This window comes from Rana temporaria, chromosome 3 (genome assembly GCF_905171775.1).
Source record: "Rana temporaria chromosome 3, aRanTem1.1, whole genome shotgun sequence".
Taxonomy (NCBI): domain Eukaryota; kingdom Metazoa; phylum Chordata; class Amphibia; order Anura; family Ranidae; genus Rana; species Rana temporaria.
In genome coordinates, this window is record NC_053491.1 from 382,222,523 (window position 1) to 382,243,325 (window position 20,803).

The 20,803-nt window shown below is 42.8% G+C and overlaps 1 protein-coding gene across 7 annotated transcripts in view; it reads right to left on the reverse strand.

Annotated features, from left to right (window-relative positions):
- CNOT4 (CCR4-NOT transcription complex subunit 4) overlaps positions 1 to 20,803 on the reverse strand; it is a 161,949-nt gene that overhangs the window by 28,087 nt on the left and 113,059 nt on the right. The gene's annotated exons all lie outside the window — the stretch shown is intronic.

Genomic DNA, 20,803 nt, shown 5'->3' on the forward strand with positions numbered 1-20,803 from the left:
CGGATGTGAAGTTGCAAAGGCACCAGAACTGTCTCAAATCTACCATGATGGGTTCCGGCATGTTCAATAAAGGAAGAGGAGGCCGCCGTGGTAATAGGGAAGGGTTGGGGCTTCTGGGCTGTTGTGGGTTGGTACAAAATCATTGAAGGGGGACAGAAGTTCAAGGATGAACTTCATGGGGAACTGTGGTGGAGATTATGCAAATCCATATTTATAACAAGAAGATGTATATATTTTTTTTTACAAGACTTTATTATTAATGTGACTTAAATTTATCTTTCAATGACTCTAGTGTCAGAACATGTTTAGAATTAACAGCTTACACAGCTGTGGAATTTCACCGGACAAAAGGTTCTTATTTGACCATTTGTTGGTATATTGATGTTAGCTCAAGGAGGGGGGATGTGACAAAGGGACAGGAAGATCTTGAGGCTAAAAGGGTAGCTGTGTCCTGGCATAACCGAGCCCATTACCCCATCTAGCTTATGGGCAAGCCCTATCCTTTGAAGTCTGACCATATAGAAGGGGGGTTGAGGAGGGGTGGGGTTTTACGAAGGTGTATATATATCAGAATGCAGCCCATAGCTTTCTCTTCCCTGGAGATGATGACCTGAACGAGACATGGTGATGTAATATCTCTCTCTCCCCCCCCCCCCCTCTATCTCTCTCCCTTCTATCTTAAGATTTGGCCTTAAATTAATCTCACTTCTTTTGCTTTCCTCATAGATTCATTTCACTACAACTTGTCATTATTTACTGCTGTGTCCATTATAGCCATATTCCTATTTGTATTATTCGGTATCATCTGTGTTTTAAAGATATCATTTATGTTATGGTTACGAATATCAGATTAATACAAGTTTCTTTTCTGTATCAATAAATGTAATATTTTCTTTTTTGCACCTCTATTCTTTGTGTTCATTTTTATATAGACAAAAAGGTTTTAACCACTTCCAGACCGCTGTACGACTATATACGGCCTAACTTTAAAGATACATATCTCGGTAACGGCAGCAGCTGCTGCCACAACCGAGGTATGTATCTTTACTGTCAGCGGTTCTGGTAACGATAACGGCGGTCTCCGCGGCGGATGCGCCGCGAGATCGCCGTTATCGGTGGCGGGAGAGGGGCCCCCCCTCCCGCCGCTCTCCCGCGCCCTCCGCCGCTTACCGGAGCCGTCGGTAGCGGCGGAGGAGATCGCGACCGTTCGGGAGCTGAGCGGGGACGAGACTGAAGGAAAAATCTCCTTCGCCCGTCCCCATAGCTCGGCTGGGCGGAAGTGACGTCAAAACGTCAGTCCCGCCCAGCCTCTTAAAGGAAAATTTTTTTTTTTTTGTCATTTGAAAAAATGACATTTTCCAATTTTTTTTTTTTTTTTTCTCATTTTAGTCTAAATATAAGATCTGAGGTCTTTTTGACCCCAGATCTCATATTTAAGAGGACCCGTCATGCTTTTTTCTATTACAAGGGATGTTTACATTCCTTGTAATAGGAATAAAAGTGATCATTTATTTTTTATTTTTTTTCCCAGTGTAAAAAATAATAAAATAAATAAAAATAAATAAGAAAAAAAAAAAAAATGTTTTTTAAAGCGCCCCGTCCCGACGAGCTCGTGCGCAGAAGCGAACACATACGTGAGTAGCGCCCGCATATGAAAACTGTGTTCAAACGACACAAGTGAGGTATCGCCGCGATCGTTAGAGCGAGAGCAATAATTATAGCCCTAGGCCTACTCTGTAACTCAAAAAATGCAACCTATAGAATTTTTTAAACGTCGCCTATCGAGATTTTTAAGGGTAAAAGTTTGACGCCATGCCACGAGCGGGCGCAATTTGTAAGCGTGGCATGTTGGGTACCATTTTACTCGGCGTAACATTATCTTTCACAATATATAAAAAAATTGGGCCAAATTTATTGCCGTCTTATTTTTTAATTCAAAAAAGTGATTTTTTTCCAAAAAAAGTGCGCTTGTAGGACCGCTGCGCAAATATGGTGTGACAAAGTATTGCAATGATCGCCATTTTATTCTCTAGGGTATTAGAAAAAAAAATATATATAATGTTTGTGGGTTTTAAGTAATTTTCTAGCAAAAAAAAATGTTTTAGTCTTGTAAACGCCAAATCTGAAAAACACCCAAAGTAGAGAAGTGGTTAATCACTTATTTGAATTATTTAAGTGCGGTATAACTATTTCCGTATCACTTTGCAGATAGAGAAAGTAGCTGTGTGTTAGTGGGCGTCCTGACGCTCCTGCTCACCCCCTTCCCCCTCAAGAGGCTTTCTCCACACCATGTGCCTTTAAGACATGCTAGGCTTTCCATACCTCCATCTTAGTAGGTCACTATGCTTCTATAATTGTTTAAGGGGCAGAAACTCCTACTATTCCTGCTTTTGGTTCCTCCCTTTTTCCAGCTGTATTTATAAAATAACAAATGGCTAATAAAACGGGGCTAGAGAGGGAGGACCAGACAGGCATTATAATTGCTCTACTAGAAGTCCAGTTCCTGGTAAAAAAATATATATATTTTTTTACTTCTGGCAAATAAGGGAATGAGGACATTACCTCCCTCGTACAGTAGTACCACTTTCATCACATCCCACTAATGATAGGAAGAGTAAATACAGACACTCATACTGGGTTTGTTGATCTTTTTCAAAACACCCAGGTAAAACTCACAAATGCAACAGTGCTGACATGTTCCAGCCACAAACGGCCTTACTCATAGCCATACATTGCTGTTGCTTCTATGACTTTAATCTGGATATATTAGATTTACAAGCCCAGGGATGAATGCTAGTACTCTCTCTTCAGGTGGATACACAAGGCATATGGGAGCCTTAATCGTAGCACACTGTTATTGGGGAGTGGGTTACCTAGATTGACAGTGCGATGCCCCACCAGGGTGATGTTAACCCAGAATTCTCAACCAGGCAGGTTGAGGGGCTCCAGGGGGTTTGCTCAATTAGGAGGAAACTGGCTTTTCAATTCACTGTATTTATTGGCGTATAACACTCACTTTTTTACCCTGCAAATAGAGGGTAAACTGTGCCTGCATGTTATACGCAGGGGGCTATGGAACGTTTTTTCCTGAAACTTCTCTCTTAAAGTTATGGTGCGTGTTATACGCCGATAAATACGGTACTCGTTTAGAAAAATCCATTTTGAAACCTGGAGCGTGGAGATTTCTTAGAGATCTGGATGGGATGAAATCTCCAATCCTGGTGTTCAGAACAACGGCACACCAATTGGTCAGGTGTGTGCTGGTCTTTTTGTAGAGACCCGACGATGGTTCAGGGCTCCACCCTCTCGAAGAGTCCAGGTGTGCAAGGGAGAAGCAAGAGGGGTGCATGTCTGTATTGTAAAAGACAGAGACCCAAGTCTGTGGGCCAGAGCAGCAAGGGGCTGTTTGCTATGCAAATAGTGTTGGTTAGAAAATGGTCTGTGGGACACAGACGAGGGCCTGAAGTGGCATGGCTTTATGTATAAGCCAGGAGGCGGATTGTCTATTTCTTTGCCAATAAGAGCCAAGAGACCAGATATCTAGTTTTGTGTAAAGGCTCCATGCACACAAAAGCTAAAAAAAAAAGTTGTAAAAATGCCAGTAGCTTTGCAGGGAGCATTTCAACGTTTTTTTTAGCGTTTTTGCAATAACGTTTATTAGCGTTTTCCAGTGTAGTGTCTTTTAACTTTTTTTTTCAATGGATAAAAATGCTGGCGCCAGTGTTTTTGACCATTTTTTCCCGACGAAAAAACGGCACTTTGAACGCAAATATCGGGCGTTCAGAAAAAAGCCAGTAAAACTCCAAATCTCAACACTAAAAAAACGCCCATGTGTGCATGGGCACATAGGCCAACATAGAGTTCAGTTCATGGGCTTTTTAAAAAAAACGCCAATAAACTGCAGTTTATCAGCTTCTGTGTGCATGGAGCCTAAATGGTGAAACCTCCCTGTAAGGAAAAAACTTTGATTTTGTCTTTTGGAACCTTGTTTGTATTTTTGTTAATAAAAATGGACCAACAAATCCTTCAATGACATACTGGAGCAGACTATACCCGCTGGCAAGCGCTACCTTTGAGCTACATTGTCCTGAACTTTACAACAGGTACTAGCTCCCACCCGGATTGCCTGGCAATCTAAAAAGGAGAAGTTCTCCTTCCCTCCCCACAGTCTTCTGGAACAAGTCACAGTCGGGTGCCCACAGTTAAAATGCTGGTGCATGAAATATGCACCAATTGATGATTTAAAAAAGCATCAGAATATTTACATTTCATACCACTGTTCCGGCACGGTGTATACACACTGGAACAATCATGTGCAATATGCTTTTTGAAATTAGGGGAAGCATGGGGACGGGGGGGGGGTGTTGGTGGTCACACCTGCGCTTTGTTAAGGCAAGCACTGTGTAAATAGATATAAGAATTGGACATTTAGGCACATGGACATTGCTTTATGACTGCTGTAAACAATGTGTATGCAAAAAGGCTTTCAAGCAAATGAAATGTCAAAACTGGTACGATAGCCTTTGTAATGAAGCTATATGGAAAAAATTTGTATAAATTATGTCATTCTCTTTATTTTCTTTAATCAGCACCTGCTCAATTTTTTGTTTTGAAATTAAAGTAAAAAAAAAAAAGACAAAAAATTCACACTAAAGAGGCATACTCCACATTTATTCCTCAAACTCAAGTCTTTTTGTTAGACTATCAAGGCATCCCCTCTCTACTAGACATAACTTGTTGAATCAATGCTGTTGTCAAAAAGGAAAGAAATTCAAAATTAACACATCTTACACAATTACAAAGTTAAATTCCACTTCTGGTAATAGAAGAATGTCTTGTAAAAATGGATGGGCAAATCACTTTTCTTTGAGAGAGTATGGAAGGGTTAAAAACAGTCAGGTTATTTTTTCTGGCTTGCGTAGCATTGTTGAGAATTCCCCTTTTAATTGCCCCAGAACAGATGTACCTTAACTTAACTGCCCCTCCAATTCTGCATTACATATCGCCTAATTTTATCTCATGTACAAAGGCTTGCATGATCCAGTGCACTCCTGTATAGCCATAGACCAGGGTTTGACAAATTTGCTTGGAATCCAGGAGCCAGCTAAAAAAGTTAGGAGCCATAAAACGCGCCCCGTCCCGCCAAGCTCGCGTGCAGAAGCGAACACATATCTGAGTAGTGCCCGCATATGAAAACTGTGTTCAAACCACACGCCGCTATCGTTAGAGCGAGAGCAATAATTCTAGCCCTAGACCTCCTCTGAACATGCAACCTGTAGAATTTTTTAAACGTCGCCTATGGAGATTTTAAAGGGTAAAACTTTGTCACATTCCACAAGCGGATGCAATTTTGAAGTGTGACATGTTGGGTATCAATTTACTCGGCGTAACATTATCTTTCACAATATAAAAACAAATTGGGATAACTTTACTGTTGCCTTATTTTTTTATTTGTATTTTTTTTATTTGTATTTTTTCCCCAATAAAGTGAGCTTGTAAGACCGCTGCGCAAATACGGTGTGACAGAAAGTATTGAAAATGGCACAGTAAAATTGCAAATTCAAAATCATTGACACACTGCTGATGAGAATTCGAAGCAAACAATTTATTTGCCACCATAGGCCAAAGGGATGTTTTAGGGCAACTGAGGACCCCTTTTCTCAGGCAGGAAATCACAACCTTCTCCAACTTGGATATTCTCAAAAATATAGAGTTAAGACTGCAGTATACAGACGCCTTGGGGTGGGCACTGCACAACAAAGCCCTCGAAAAAGTGGGAGTAAACTCCCATGCATAATTTGTACCTATAGACAAGCCTATAATAGGGTTTACCTATAGATACTGTAAATATCTCCTAAACGTGCTCCGTTTAGAAGATATTTACCATACATGCAGCCGGCGACGTCACCTACGCAAGCGCTCTGAAGAAAAAAAAAACAAAAAAAAAAACACAACCCCCCCCAAAAAAGACAGCGGTTTATTACCACTTTAATGTGGATTATTAGACAGGGTCAACCTTGTTTTGCAGGCTAGCTGGTAAGTGAGCTGGCAAATTTATGTTTGTGATGTGCATCGCCCTTTTCCATGGGCACCGTACTGCAAAGGCCAGTCTTAAAATGGGGTGGTTTGCAATCTCTTTATATAGCTTGTTCTTGGATCTGGTGTGGCAACATAATGGATACCTTCAGTGGCCATTTTACTCTTTCTGGGTGTCTAATGTGTCCCTATGCTTTTAACGACTTAAAGCGGCGTTGCACTCAAAAGTGGAACTTCCCCTTGTCATTGACAAGTACTATTTCCCACTCCCGGAAGTTCGGCCCACTCCTTCCTCTGCTGCCAGACCAATTACAAAGCCTGTCACGCTTCATGCAGCAGGGAACAGGCTGTGTAGCCAAAAGGCTTTACTGCAGACTTCCCTTACCAGGAATGACGGCAGCTTCATACGACAACCGATCCGAAGATCAGCTGGGGTGCCGACATCAAGTGTCCATATATTAAAATCAGCAGCTACAGTATTTGTACCAATCGACTTCATTTTTCGGTGGGGTGGTTGGACCTCTTCTTTAAGGACCGGGCCTTTTTCTGACACTTATTGTTTACAAGTTTAAATCTGTATTTTTTGCTAGACAATTATTTAGAACCCCCAAACACACACACACACAAATATATTTTATATTAGAGACCCTAGAGCAGGGGTAGGCAACCTGGGGCCCTCCAGCTGTTGCAGAATTACAGGTCCCATCATGCCTCAGGTAGTAATTGTAACTGCCAGCCTTGCAATACCCCATGGGAAAGGTAGTTTCACAACAGCTGGAGGGCCCCAGGTTGCCTACCCTGCCCTAGAGAATAAAACAGCGGTCCTATGTCACACTGTATTTGTGCAGCAGTCTTTCAAATGCAATTTTTTGGGGAAAATTAATATTTTCATGAATTAAAAAAACAAAAAAAACGTTAAGTTAACCCAATTTTTGGGGATAATGTTACGCCAAGTAAGTAGATACCCAACATGTCATGGTTCAAAATTGCGAACACGCTTGTGGAATGGTAACAAATTTATGGAACTTAAAAAGTCCAAAGGACCTCAGATCTCATATTTACACTTAAAAGCAAAAAAAAAAAAAAAGTCCTTAGACGTCGCTCTGGTCCTCCAAGGGCATAGTCAAGTGGGGGCCATCTTGCACTCACTCGACTTCCTGCCTATCGTTCCAGGGGATCGAATCGTTTCCGCCTTAACCAAGCTCTCCAGAAAGCGGGGGTACGACCTGGAAGCGGCAATAGGGGGTGCCTTTCCCACTGCCTATAAAATGATCCTGTGGCAAATCTGCCACCAGGACCACTTTTATTGGATGCCGAATCATCCAGTTTAAAAAAAATACCAGGGTTATGGCAGCTAGCTGCTGCCATAAAAACGGTATTTAAAGTCAACGTAATGACGAATATATATAGAAGTGGTTAAGGAGTGAGCTCTGTCCAGGCAAACATAGCCTTAATTTATCCACTGCTATATGTGCTCCAACTTAGACACTCTCAAAAAGAGTTGGGACTGCAGAATACAGAGAAGCCTTGACGTGGGCATTGCAGCTTCCACATATATTTGTGCAACTAAACCTTTGGCTTTTAATGTGAATTGTTAGATAGGGCCATTTTGGTTTGTTTGGAGGCTGGCTGGCAAGTGCGCTGGGAAATTTGTTTGTGAGGAAGTCATTACCTGCCTGAGAAAAGGATCCTCAGCTGAAATACAACCGTGTCCTAGGGAGCCAAATAAATTGTTTTATTTTAATTCTTGTTAATGGTGTGCTGGTGATATTTTTATAAATGGTCACCCCAGCAGGGAAACAGCCAGCCATAAACAAATATAGGGTCTAATCCTTCCCTATTCTAAGGGCTCTTTTAGACAGGTGGACACTGCCAGTGGATTCGCCTGCTCAGCGGGGGATCTTTGTGCCGATCCCCACTTTGCGGTCGGATGACAAATCTGTGTCGGCTCGGCTTCTGCAGAGTGGACACGGACATAGCTCACCTTCCCCCTACGGGCAATTTAAATGTAAACGGGCCGCGTGTCCGTGTTAACATCTGCCGCCCAATAGAGGGCAACTGATGACCCGATTGGGTCTGGATCTGACTACCCGTGTGAAAGAGGCCTAAAAAGTAGAACAAAAACCTTTTACAAATAATTGAAGAAGCCCATTTATAAAGTAATGAAACTGACACTAAACATTGACTACAGATGAATCTTATAGGTGCATGCGTTTTAAATGAGTGATTAATTCACCAGCAGAGTGTTTGGTTAAAGTCACATACACTGCTTTCTACATAGGAGTTTTGTCTTCATATTAAAAATGAATGCCTTCATTAAAATTCTCCCACAGACTGTAGGTGAAAAGTATCTCTAGCATTATGTGCCTTTGAACAGTGGTGAACCAGCCACGGCACAACCAGCCCACTGGGCTTACAATTACATTTATAGGTGCTACAAGCATGGATACTTGTTCCAGAAATTTTACAAAAAGTAGTAGTAACAGTTTCAGAGACTTTACAAAAGGTAATTTGGAAATACCCAAAACTTTGCCGAGTCACAGCCGGAGCTCCACAATCAGTAGGGGGCCAGAGCTGTGTTGACTGCAGCGCTATAGGTCTGAATCTGCAGTGGGAATGACAGACCTCTGCAGAGAAACCACGGCTTCCTTCTCTACAGCACATTGGCATTGGATAGGCTTTTCTTCTCAGGCTGTGGCTCCTTTCTGGGGGGGGGGGACCCTAAAACTTTGCACACCTTTTTATTTTATGCATCTGGAAAGTACTTTGCCGATTTCATCTGAAAGTCCAAACTGGTTAAAAGAGGGGGAGGAAAAAACAATTTTTTTTTTAAATGTTAAAGAGGAAGTTTAGTCGAACTATAATTGAATCTTCTTTCATTCTAAGCCTATTCTATCTATCCTGTAAAGGAAAGGTCTACATGCTTATCTATGCTGAGGGTGCTCTGGTCCAGTCACATGATCAGGTCCCCAGCAGTGCCACCATCAGTGAAGAGGGGAGACTGCTGACAACGGCTGCAGAGTCTAGGCAATGACATTATCCATAACCTTACAATGGGGCATTCGTTGTCCGCTATTTCTCCTCTACATTGAAGCCGGCACTGGGACCGGATTGGAGCGCCCTCAGAATAGGTAAGAATATAGATCTTTCCTTGCACCAGGTGGATAGAAAAGGCTTAAAATGGGGGTGGGAGTGGATTTAAGTATAGTTCATGTTTGACTGAACTTCTAATTTAAGCCACACAGGTACCACATAAATCAACAACTCAAATGATCGCTACCAGATGTTGCTCAAGAAGATTTCTCTATGGAGAGTCATTATTTCCATTTGACGATCAATTACATGCTGCTTCCTAGAGATGAATCACTAGCAGTTTCAGTAAACTACTAAAATCTACTGTGTAGCTCTAGTCTAATGAGATGACTGTCAGTCCATGTAGCAATTTTAGAGTGAACCTGCTTCCAGAATATACACAATAAAAGTATTTACATTTTTTTGAACCAGCAGTAGGAGGACTTTAACCCTTTACCACCGACCACTTCCCGGGCCCTTTAAGAGTTCTAAAAACCTGGGAGGCGGAGGAGAGCATTGCGGTCATGTGACTGCTGTAATTGGCTGTGACAGGATGGGAAAGTTCCCGATAACAAGTAGGCATCAAAAGCTTACCGTTCCCTGCCAGCTACCATGCTGGGAGTGCACTTTCAGCACGGTAAGTTGTAAGCAATGGGTCGCATAATATGCAGCTGCTCAGCATCAAGGCCGGCCGGCCCGCACGCCAAAAGGCCGCATGTATGTGCAAGGCCAGTGCTAAGTGGATAAAAAATTCATGAAAAACACACAGCAGGTGTTTCTAAGCTGTTAAAAACTGACTGAAACCAACTTCAGTCTTTGCATTGATATTTAAGAATGACTTACTTCATTGTGGAAGCAGCTAGAGAGGTTAGGGATGGCTTGTTGTAAAGCTTTTAATGCTTGTTAAGAATACAGTGATACCTCGGTTCACAAACTTAATTCGTGAACTGACTCTGGTCGCGAACCGAATTGGTCGCGAACCGAGGCACATTTTCCCATAGGGTTCAATGTAAATCCGGTTAATCTGTGCTGACCTTTTTTTGGGGGTTTTTGAAGCACAAACTACACACAATACACATTAGTACATCATAGTAATGTATATTTTCTTCACAACCTTGCTGTCACCTTTACTACTGCTCTGCACTTTCTTTTTGCCACCATGCTTGCGCTGCACATTCTTGTCACTTGCATTTCCACTTTGCACATTGTCACTTGCATTTCCACTTTGCACATTATCACTTGCATTTCCACTTTGCACATTGTCACCTGCATTGCTGCTCTGCACTTTCTTCTTTCCACTATGCTTCTTAGGAGCCATATTGGGTGTCCAGTGAACTGTACAATATAGCAAGGACACTACTGTAGTACAGTACAGTACTGTATGTGCTAAAAAGCACACCAAAAATCCAAAAATCACTTAAAATGTTTGCAGAGTACTCACAGCACTTCTTTCTGTGTGTCTTCTTCTCTCCACGGTCTTCCTACAGGAAGTCACGACCATGTGACAGCCTGGAAATAGCATTAAAATGGCCGTGGCTCCTGTTCGTGAACCGAGGCGGAGTTCGTGAACCGGAGCATATTTTTATGAACTTTTCTGTTCGTGAACCGAGTTGTTCGTGAACAGAAGCATTCGTGAACCGAGGTATCACTGTATGTCCATAGTCTGAGCGATGGTGCACAATAACCTGATAACATATGTTGCATCAGTTAATGACTACGTGGCCAACACCAGTACTCATGTGTTCCCTGAGCGACACAGTTGACAGGAGAACTGTGCTGGTGTGTGCCAGACCAGTGGAGACCCAGTCAGCTGTATTTTGTGTTGTGAAACCTTCAATTGGGCTTTAGAGAACCGTGTCGCATAAGAAATGTGAAGGCCATCATTGCATACCAGTTCTCTCTACATATTAGCCAACTGGCTGCCATGCTTAACCACTTCAGCCACAGAAAATTTTACCCCCTTCCTGACCAGAGCACTTTACAATTTGGCACTGCGTCGTTTTAATGGACAACTGCGCGGTCATACAGTGTTGTACCCAAACAAAATTTGTGCCTTTATTTCCCCACAAATGGAGCGATAATTTTGAAAAAAGTATAACAATATTTTTAACTTTTTGCTATAATAAATATCCCCCTATTTAAAAAATAAAACAAAATGTATGTATTCTACATATTTTTGGTATACCCCCCCCCCCCACAAAAAAAACAAGCAGCGTATATTAATTGGTTTGAGCAAAAGTTATAGCATCTACAAACTATGGGAAAGATTTATGGCATTTTTTTTTTTAACTAGTAATGGCGATGTGAGATTTTTAGCGGTATTGCGGCAGACAGATCTGACCCTTTTGATACATTTTTGGGACCATTGACATTTATGGAGCAATCAGTGCTAAAAATATGCACCGATTACTGTATAAATGTCATCGGCAGGGAAGGGGTTAACACTAGGGGGCGATCAAGGGGTTAACTGTGTTCATGGGACTAACTAGGAGAGGTGACAGATCAGTTTTCCTACTTTGTAGAAACACACGATCTGTCTCCTCTCCTCTGACAGAACAGAAATGTGTGTGTGTGAACACACAAATCCCTGTGCTTGCTCTCTTGCACACGATCGAGCATGGCTGGTGGCTATAACACCCGCCGGCTATGCGCATCGGGCACGTGTCCATCCTGCAGCACTCATGCGCCCTCTGGTGGCTCTCCTGGGCAAAGCCGTATATATACACACAGGATTTTTCCCAGGAGAGCCATTCTGCCGCAGTCTATCTGCGTGAGCCGGTTGGCCACTTTAACCCTTTCAGGCAGAATTTCACAATAACAGAAGCCTTTTTCAATGTATTTTCTGCCCAAGCCTTCCCAATGTGCCTATATGTCACTTACCTAGTTCATGTAAGCTTCAATGCTGTACATCTCTGTTCAAAATTTAAAAAAATGCATTCTAAAAAAGGAATTCTTGTAGCATCAGGTGACCATCCAGGAAACTTCATACTCCACCATGCATGGTCTTACTGCATCAAGGAATAGGGCACGTTTTACTTCTCTGGACCACATCTCCCTCTTATTTTCATCCACTATCCTCCTCCTTCCTTTAAGGCCATACACTGTACTTGATTTCAATGGGCTGTCCTACACTTGGCAAAGTAGCTTGTGAGACATTTTGGAGTGTCACAGTGTAAACTTTTTTTTTTACTCTGCACTTTGCTGCTTTTGTCGCACATTTTTTCACACAGCAAAATGTGTCTGCTTCTGCATTTGGGGTGCCATTAACAATTAAAGGCACATAAACCACAACTAGCTTATTTTAGGTGTATAAAGATGGCCCTATATTATACAATCTGATTGCACAATTTCTGTACAAACACCTTTAAGTCGGCCATACATGTATTAAACAAGTGGAAAAAAAAAGTTAAGGGGGCGCTAGTGATTATAATGTGTTACCAACTAAGAGGGCATCTACAGTACCTTACAAAAATAAAAAACTGCTACAACCTCATACAAATACATTAAAGTGCTAAATTATAATTGAAAACCAGGTGTAAAAAAAAAAAAAAAAATACACACAATCGCCACCTTGCAATCTATCCAAAAACACACACACACACACACACACACACACACACACACACACACACACACACACACAGTGCTCAATATGATGTCCTACTCACCATGACCTCTTTACCTAAAGAGATGGTAAAAAAGCACTTACCGTATTTATCGGCATATAACACCCCAAGTTTAGGAAAGTTTAAGGAAAAAATGTTTAGGAGGAAAGTTTGAGGAAACAAAAACTTACATTTTAAAAGCCCTTATCAGTGTCCACCTGCAGTCTTGCACAGCATCCATCTGCAGCCTTGCACAGCGTCCATCTGCAGCCTTGCACAGCATTGTAGCACGTTGTCTTTTTAAATTTAGCGCCGCCGAGATACACAGAGCCGGATGTCCTGTGTATTTGTCTCCTCTCGGCTCGTCTCATAGTCCTGCCCAGTACCGCCCCTTGGCCCGGCTCCTATGATGGACACAACAGTCCAATGGCGGGACGTAAAGGCTAGGAGGCGGGACTGGGCGTGACGGCGAGTGGAGCCGAGGCTAGCACACAGTACACACGGCTCAGCTCGGTCTAAGTCGGCGATGCTCCTCTTGCCCTCAGAGACGGCGGGGATCGGCGTACAATAAGCACCCACGATTTCCCCCTGATTTTAAGGGAAAAAAAGTGCGTGTTATATGCCGATAAATATGGTAAATAGTAAGGTCTTAGAGCTTGCTTAAATGTTCTTGGGGGATATATCAGGAAACTTGTCTTTCTATCCTACTCTCCACCGTGGTAGCCCATTAAAAATGAGAGGGAGCCCCCCCAAGGAGCACCACCATTCACTTTCATCTTAAAACTGCTCCATATCTGCGATCATGACCTAGTGATGAGGGAGGCCAGATCCAAAAGGTGAGCTGCGCTTCGAAATGCCAATCTACTGATTTTCCCAGAATATTCGCTGGAAACTGAGGCAAAGAAAATCTTTTGAGGCGGTGAGAGAAAGACTCCGCTACAAGAGTATAAAATACAGCATTTTGTTACCAGCAAGGCTGCGGGTGGAAGACAGTTTGTCTGCTTTTTTTTTACAGGAGGCCTCAGACTGGATTGACACCCTGCCTTGACGCTGATCATTGCTGATGGCCGATCTTCTACATAGGATGCAGAGATCAAGTGCCTCCTAGGTCTACGCTTCTACTACACTGGCTACTGACTGGCTCCTTAAATTACTATACCTCCCGTCGCCAGCTCACTACAGGTCCCATGGTACTCCATTGGGAGGGAGATGTTTTGTCATCCCTTGACACATCCTTTGTTACTCCTGCCTGGATAGACTATCCACTGCCCCCCCCCCCCCCATAGCCTGTGTGATTACGCATACTGCTCTATGCAGTTATGCTGCTCAAGTTTGTACCCCTAGCGTCTGCTGGGAGACTGCACCCACATTTCTGATCCGGTCCCAAATTGTGTGCTAAATGTGTGCTAATTGGCTGCCGGACATGCCCCTTCATATCTTAGGGTGCCATGTTTGCATGAAATGTTTTATGCGGTGGTCCGGGTTCTGCTTCTAGTCCCTTTTTGGATATCTTTGCCTAGTTCTGTACTGCCTAGTGCCTATGGATGACCAATATAGTGTCTTGGAACACCAGTAGCCTGAACCCCTCAGTGAAGAGGTCCCTCATCTTTCAACTTTAGAACTCCTACCGTCTCCAGATTTGTATTTTGCAAGAGACCCATTTAGTAGGCAGTAATCTCTTGAGTTTTAAGAGACCCTGGGTAGGGGACATTACCATTCCTCATATACCAATTGATTGCCAAAATTGATACCTACTGTACAGATAGATGATCCTTGGATTTTTCAATATGGTCCCGTATCCTGGGATGGACAGACTTTCCATCGGGGTGTGTACTCCCTCAGAGCTGTCTGCTTGGATGAAAGCCTCCAATCTGAAGGATGTATGGAGATGGCGTCATCCCCATCAACGCGCCTACACCTGTCATTCCACCTCAGAAAAAAACTTTTCCTGTATAGATCTAGTCTAAAGCTGGGGGGGTCTGTCCTTTCTAGAATTCGGGACATCTCCATCCTACCTCATAGCATTTTAGACCATGCTCCTCTTGCCTTGAAACTGAATGCATCTACTGCCCTGCAGGATAGCTTGTGGCACATGTCTGGGTTCTGGTTGTCCGATTCAAGGGTTTCTGAGCCTTATAGATTTGACATGATACACTACTGGAAGGATCAGGACCGTTTTATCTCTCTGTCCACCTCTTGGGATGCTTTTAAAGTGTTCTCCAGAGGCAGTCTGCAGTCATATGTCCGTCAGGTTTGCAGATTTGCTGAGGGATGAATAGAGGGTGGCTGCCCTTGAGGTGGCATACTCCCTGTCAAGAGCTTCCCGAGTTTACTCTGGATTTTCAGGTAACAGCGATGTTCTTCTGCATCTAACATCTGCTAAAACCCAGCTTCTACATTAATTCCAATGCATATTTGAACATGGGGAAAGAACTGGGAGTATGCTGGCATGGTTGGCTAGGGAGAGTTCTTTGCCTGAGTCTATCTTTGGCATTTGTGACTAATGGGTCGCTGATGACTGATCCTGCCTCTATTAATGCTTGCTTCGCATCGTATTATCAAGAGCTGTATAGATCTCGGATGGTGGGCACGGATGAGGAACTATTCCACTATCTGGAGGAAATTGAGCCGCCATGCTTAACATCTAGTTTTAGAGATGCATTGGATGGCCCCATTACGCGGAGGAGCTCTGGCGGGTGGTGGCTTCTCTTCAAAATGGTAAAACACCGGGCCCCGATGCCCTCCCTGCTGAATTCGAAGACATATGTGGAGGAACTGCTCCCTACATTTAGGCTTATGCTTCAAAACGCAATGGAGGAGGGGTCTCTTCCTCTTTCCGTGTCTGAAGCGGTTGTTGTGGTGCTTCTCAAACCTGGTAAGGCTCCGAAGCAGTGTTCCTCCTACCGGCCAATATCCCTCAATGTGGGTGTAACATTTTTAGCTAAGCTCCTGGCAGGTCGATTGGACACTCTAATCACGGCTTTGGTACATGCAGATCAATCCAGATTTATGCCAGGTAGGGGAACCAACATTAATATCCAACGCCTGCTTACACATCTCTCTAGGGCGGACGGGGACGGTTCAGGGTTGGTGACCTCCTTGGATGCCGAAAAAGGCTTTTGATTCAGTGAAGTGCCGCTACCTCTGGGCCGTCCTACCTAAATTTGGAAGCGGCCCTCGATTTATTAAGTGGGTCCAACTGCTTTATCACAACCCTATGGCCCACATACGGACCAAAAACTCACTGTCCTCTCCTTTCCCCCTGACTCGGGGTACTAGACAGGGCTGCTCTCCCCTGACCTGTTTGCGTTGGCAATGGAACCCCTGTTTGTGTGCATTAGGTCTGCTCCCTCAGTTGAGGGCATCCAGGTGGGGGTGATTGTAGACAAAATATCCCTGTATGCAGACAACACTCTCCAGTTCCTGAAAGACATCTCCTCTCTTCCTTACGACCCTTCAAATCAGATGTATTTGGATACTTTTCGGGCATCAAGGTTAACTGGAGAAAGTCACCAACATCCCCGTTACATGCCTCAGATCCCCACACCCAGATTAGTACTCCGTTGACCTGGACTACAGAATTCAAATATTTAGGCGTACTGATAAGGGCCCCTTTCTCCTCAAATTCTGAGCTGAACCTCTTGCTGTTGCTTAGGACCTGCTTTCAGAAATGTATAGCCTGGAGGTCTCTCCCTCTTACTCCAGTGGGTAGAGTGAACCTTAAGATGGTATATCTATACAAATTGCTTTATCTCTTCCGTAGTTCCCCTCTGGTGCCTCCAGTTTCCTTCAACAAACTACGGGGATTTATATCCTTCTTTGTGTGGAATGGGAGGCCTCCGCATTTGGCCATCTCTACTTCACAGCTCCCTCTCACCCAGGGGTGCCTTTCCCTACCTAACTTTCATGCTTATTTCTGGGTGGCGTTCCTGGTAACAGTAAGATGGCGATTCTCCAAACCTAAAGATAACCCAGCGGTTACTCTGGTGATGGCCATCATGGTGTCGTACTCCACCCTTAGTACCTTGGTGTTCAGGGGAGCAAAATCACACCCCGGAATTACAGATATGATTTGTACCACCATTTTGGTGTAGCACAGGGTGAGGGCCCATTATAGCTCTCTGGATATGTTCTCCCCACATACCCTCCTTTGGGGTAATCCAAATCTTTTGCATCTGAATAGTGTTTGTGACCCGCAGGTTTGGGCAACAAGAGGGATAGTGAATCTTAAACATGTTTCAGGCGGCAAGATGCGCTCTTTCCCCGTCCTTAAAGATGCGTATACATTACCACGGTGGCTGTTGTTCCGCTACTACCAACTGCGCCAGGTATTTCATAAACAGTTCCCACCCTTTCTTACCCTAGAATCGGACCCCGTTGAAGGATTGCTTATTGCTAAGGTAATAGACAAACCTCTATCTCCCCTGTACTTCCAGTTATCCATACCCCCTACTAATAAATTAGAAAAGACTTTTGACAAGTGGAAAGTAGACATCCCTGGCTTAACTGAGGAGGATTGGGAGGGTTGTTTGTCCTCTTGTGACTAACATGGTCTCAGCCAGAGACCGTTTCCTACATGTGAAGTTCTTGCACAGGGCCTACTTCACCCCAAAAAGATTGACCATTATGAACCCGGTGGCCCCAGTTATCCTGTCCCAGATGTGGTACTCAGGCTGCTTCTTTTCTCCATATGGAATGGTCCTGTCCACGTCTTGATGCCTTTTGGTCAGATTTTTACTGATCTCAATAGGATTACCTCTCTAACACTTGAGTCGGATCCCAGGTTTATGCTGCTTAACGTTTTCAGCATTAACGTTAAGGGCCAATATAATAGGTTGTTCTTAAAGGATCACTAAAGGAAATTTTTTTTTTTTGCTGAAATGACTGTTTACAGGGTATAGAGACATTAAAGTTAACTGATTCCTTTTAAAAATGATTAAAAATAGATTAAATTCAATCATATAATGTGCCTGTAGTTTCACTTTCGTTTTTAAACTGGTTTCATGTTTATGAAAAGTAAAGAGACCCACAGAACAAAAACAAACAAATCCAGGGCAGTGATTTGTTTTTAAAATGAATCTGATTGGTTCTGAGGAGTTTTAGACACACAGCTTGGACCACAGTGAAAAGCTGCCATGAGATTTTTCATAAGGAGCCAGACAAGCAAGAAGTGTGAAGATCACAGCAGAATTACAGCAACTTCAAAGCAAAAACGAACAATGAGGACATGAAACCAGTACTGCAGTAAGGTAAAGGAAGCTATTTAGCAAAAAAAAAAAAAAAAAAAAAATTCCTTTAGTGATCCTTTAAGTTATGCCACTTTTTATGCACTTCGAGAGATATTTCTCCATTGGAAAGATGCTGCACCACCCATGGTATCTACTTGGCGCTCTGTTTTACCACTGTTAAGAATCACTTATCTTAACCAGAATTGCCCTAACAAATTCCATAAATCTGGTCAGGATGGATCGACGCTTGGGGCTTCGATTACAGACTATGCTCTAGGTCATGAAGCTGTGCCTTGATAACCGTTTTTTCACTTGTTCCCTTGCCTTTTAATACATAGAGTTTGTAATTAATCTCATCACTTGTGGCCCCCCGTCTCTATGGTTCCTCATGTATCCATATAGTACAATACACGTGTCAGAGGACCATGCTTCTGTATTTTAGGTGTCTCACACCCCTTTCTCCTCTGGGATATCAGCAAATTGCTCTTTGCAGTAATCCCTATTGTAATGTAAATGTTACCGACTGTGCCTGTTCATCGCTTGTAATGTAAAGGTTTAAATAAACCCTTTCTTGTTAAAAAAATTAATAAAAAATATGAGAGGGAGGGAACCAATAGCATAATATTGTGTTTGTTTAAAAGCTTAAAATGAAACAAAATGCCTGCTTACATATATGGGTGTCTTCTTCTGGCACTGATAGCCTGCATACACGCCGGAAGAAACCATCACTGCCCGAGGGTCGGCATGCGTTCCACTTCCGCATTGAGACAAACCGGAAGCGTTGTGACGTTAACACTTCCTGATGACGTTGTAAAGCGAAATGCACGTCAAAGCGCTTTTCGGGCTTTCCGGGCCCTTGGCTTCCAGTTTGTCTCAACACGGCAGTGGAACACATGCCGACCCTCGAGCATGAGCTGGTTCCTTCCAGCATGTATGCGGGCTATCCCCTGTGCCGGAAAAATATATATATATGCAGTCATTTTATTTAATTTTAAGCTTTTAAATAAAAATTACGCTACTGGTTCCCTCCCTTATTTTTTTGGAGAGGAGGATAAAAAGACAAGTCTCCTGAAATAGCCCTAAGACCTTTTAAGCAAGCTTCAAGACCTTACAATTTGAGCACAATTGGACCTTTTTAGGTAAAGAGGTCATGGCTGTCTGGTGAGTAGGACAGCCTATTGAGCACATCGGGTATGTGTTTGAATACACTGCAAGGGGGTGATTTTTTTTTTCCCACAATATGTCATACTGAAGACATCACTGAAGATTTGGACTTTTAATTTTAACTTGGTTTACAATTCACATTATAATTTAGCACTTTAATGTATTTGATGTACGAGGTTGAAACAGTCTTATTTTTGTAAGGTACCGTAGAAACTCGCTTAGTTGGTAACACATTAGAATCAATAGCACCCCCTTAATTTTTTCTTTTCACTTAAAGTCAGTTATTCTACACTTTCAGGGGAGCAGCTTATTTCGTTTTATTCATCCACAAAAGAAAAACATTTGGCGTGAGGTTTTGTCTTAATTCAAGTACTGAACTTCATCAGGTTTTGGCTGAATTTCGATCCATGTATGGGCTAGCTGATCACACACACACACACACAAGTCTACTTGTACACAACTAGCCTGTGGGGTTTTCCTGACTGATAAGAGCCACCGGCCATAGCTGACAACACTGATCATTGTATTCTCCCGTTGGGGAAGGCTCCTTGCTGGCAGAATACAATAGCTCAATGGGAAGGATTCCCCCATCCACATCGAATCTGTGGATGGGGAATCTGCACATTTGTTTCGTTCAAGCCACTGGTTGAACTGAATTATTATTATTATTTTTTTATAATGTATGGTCTGCATAGAACTATAAACTATAGAATAGGAGGACACACCCATCTAAATCACTCTCTATCCAATCAAGCAGGCCCTTGCAATACAATTGTACAATCAGATTGTATGGCGAGCTCTACAGACTTCCAGGGACACACTTGTCATATTTTCAATACTACAGCACTGCCTCTGATTGCAGAACTCTTGCACACTTTGCAAAATGAACAATCTATACAAGTAGGCAAGGTACAAAACAATCAGCAGATGTAAACACTGGATATGTATCCAGGGAGAAAAGTGCATACCGATTAATACTGCATGCAACCACAGAGGTGGGTGGAAGAAATCTCCTGGAGGGGGAGGACATGTGCAGGGTGTGCATTAATGAGGTCAGCTTGTGAATTACTTCCTTAATCTAATAGTTTTCATGTCCCAAAGGATGGATAGCAGGAAGTCATGGAGGACTTTTTTTATACAAGAAACTGGAGGCTGAGGTAAGGCCTGCCCTAGAATATAGAAAAGGCTTTTTCTTTTTTTGCAACAGTGGTACATTGGGAAGTAGGAATTCAGAAGAAAAAAAAAAAAAAAGAAGTGGTGAACTTAGCCTTTAATACTCTTGCTTTAATGCTTAGAGTCATTGAACTAGTAAAAACAATGTCAACTTTTAAGAGATTCAGGATGTACATACATTTTACAAGTCAGTCACTCAAAAGGTAATGAAGGCAGGTGGTGAGCAAAACAGACAGGTATTAGTGGCAGCCCTATATTTCACTCAGGACAGGTTAACTTTAAGACATTTTAGCTCCTTCCTGTACCAAAATAACACGTTGGCAACTTTGTGTTCTTTATATCCAGGTTTTAAATACCCTATATAGCCAAAAGTTTGTGGCAAAGACCACGGTTTAATAAGGAGTTTACTCTGTGTGGCAGGATGAGGGTCCCAATTCATCTTAAAAAGGTGTTCAGTAGGGTTGAGGTCTGGGCTTCATGCAGGTCAGTCAACTTCCTTTAAGGTCTAATTGCAAACTGGGTGTG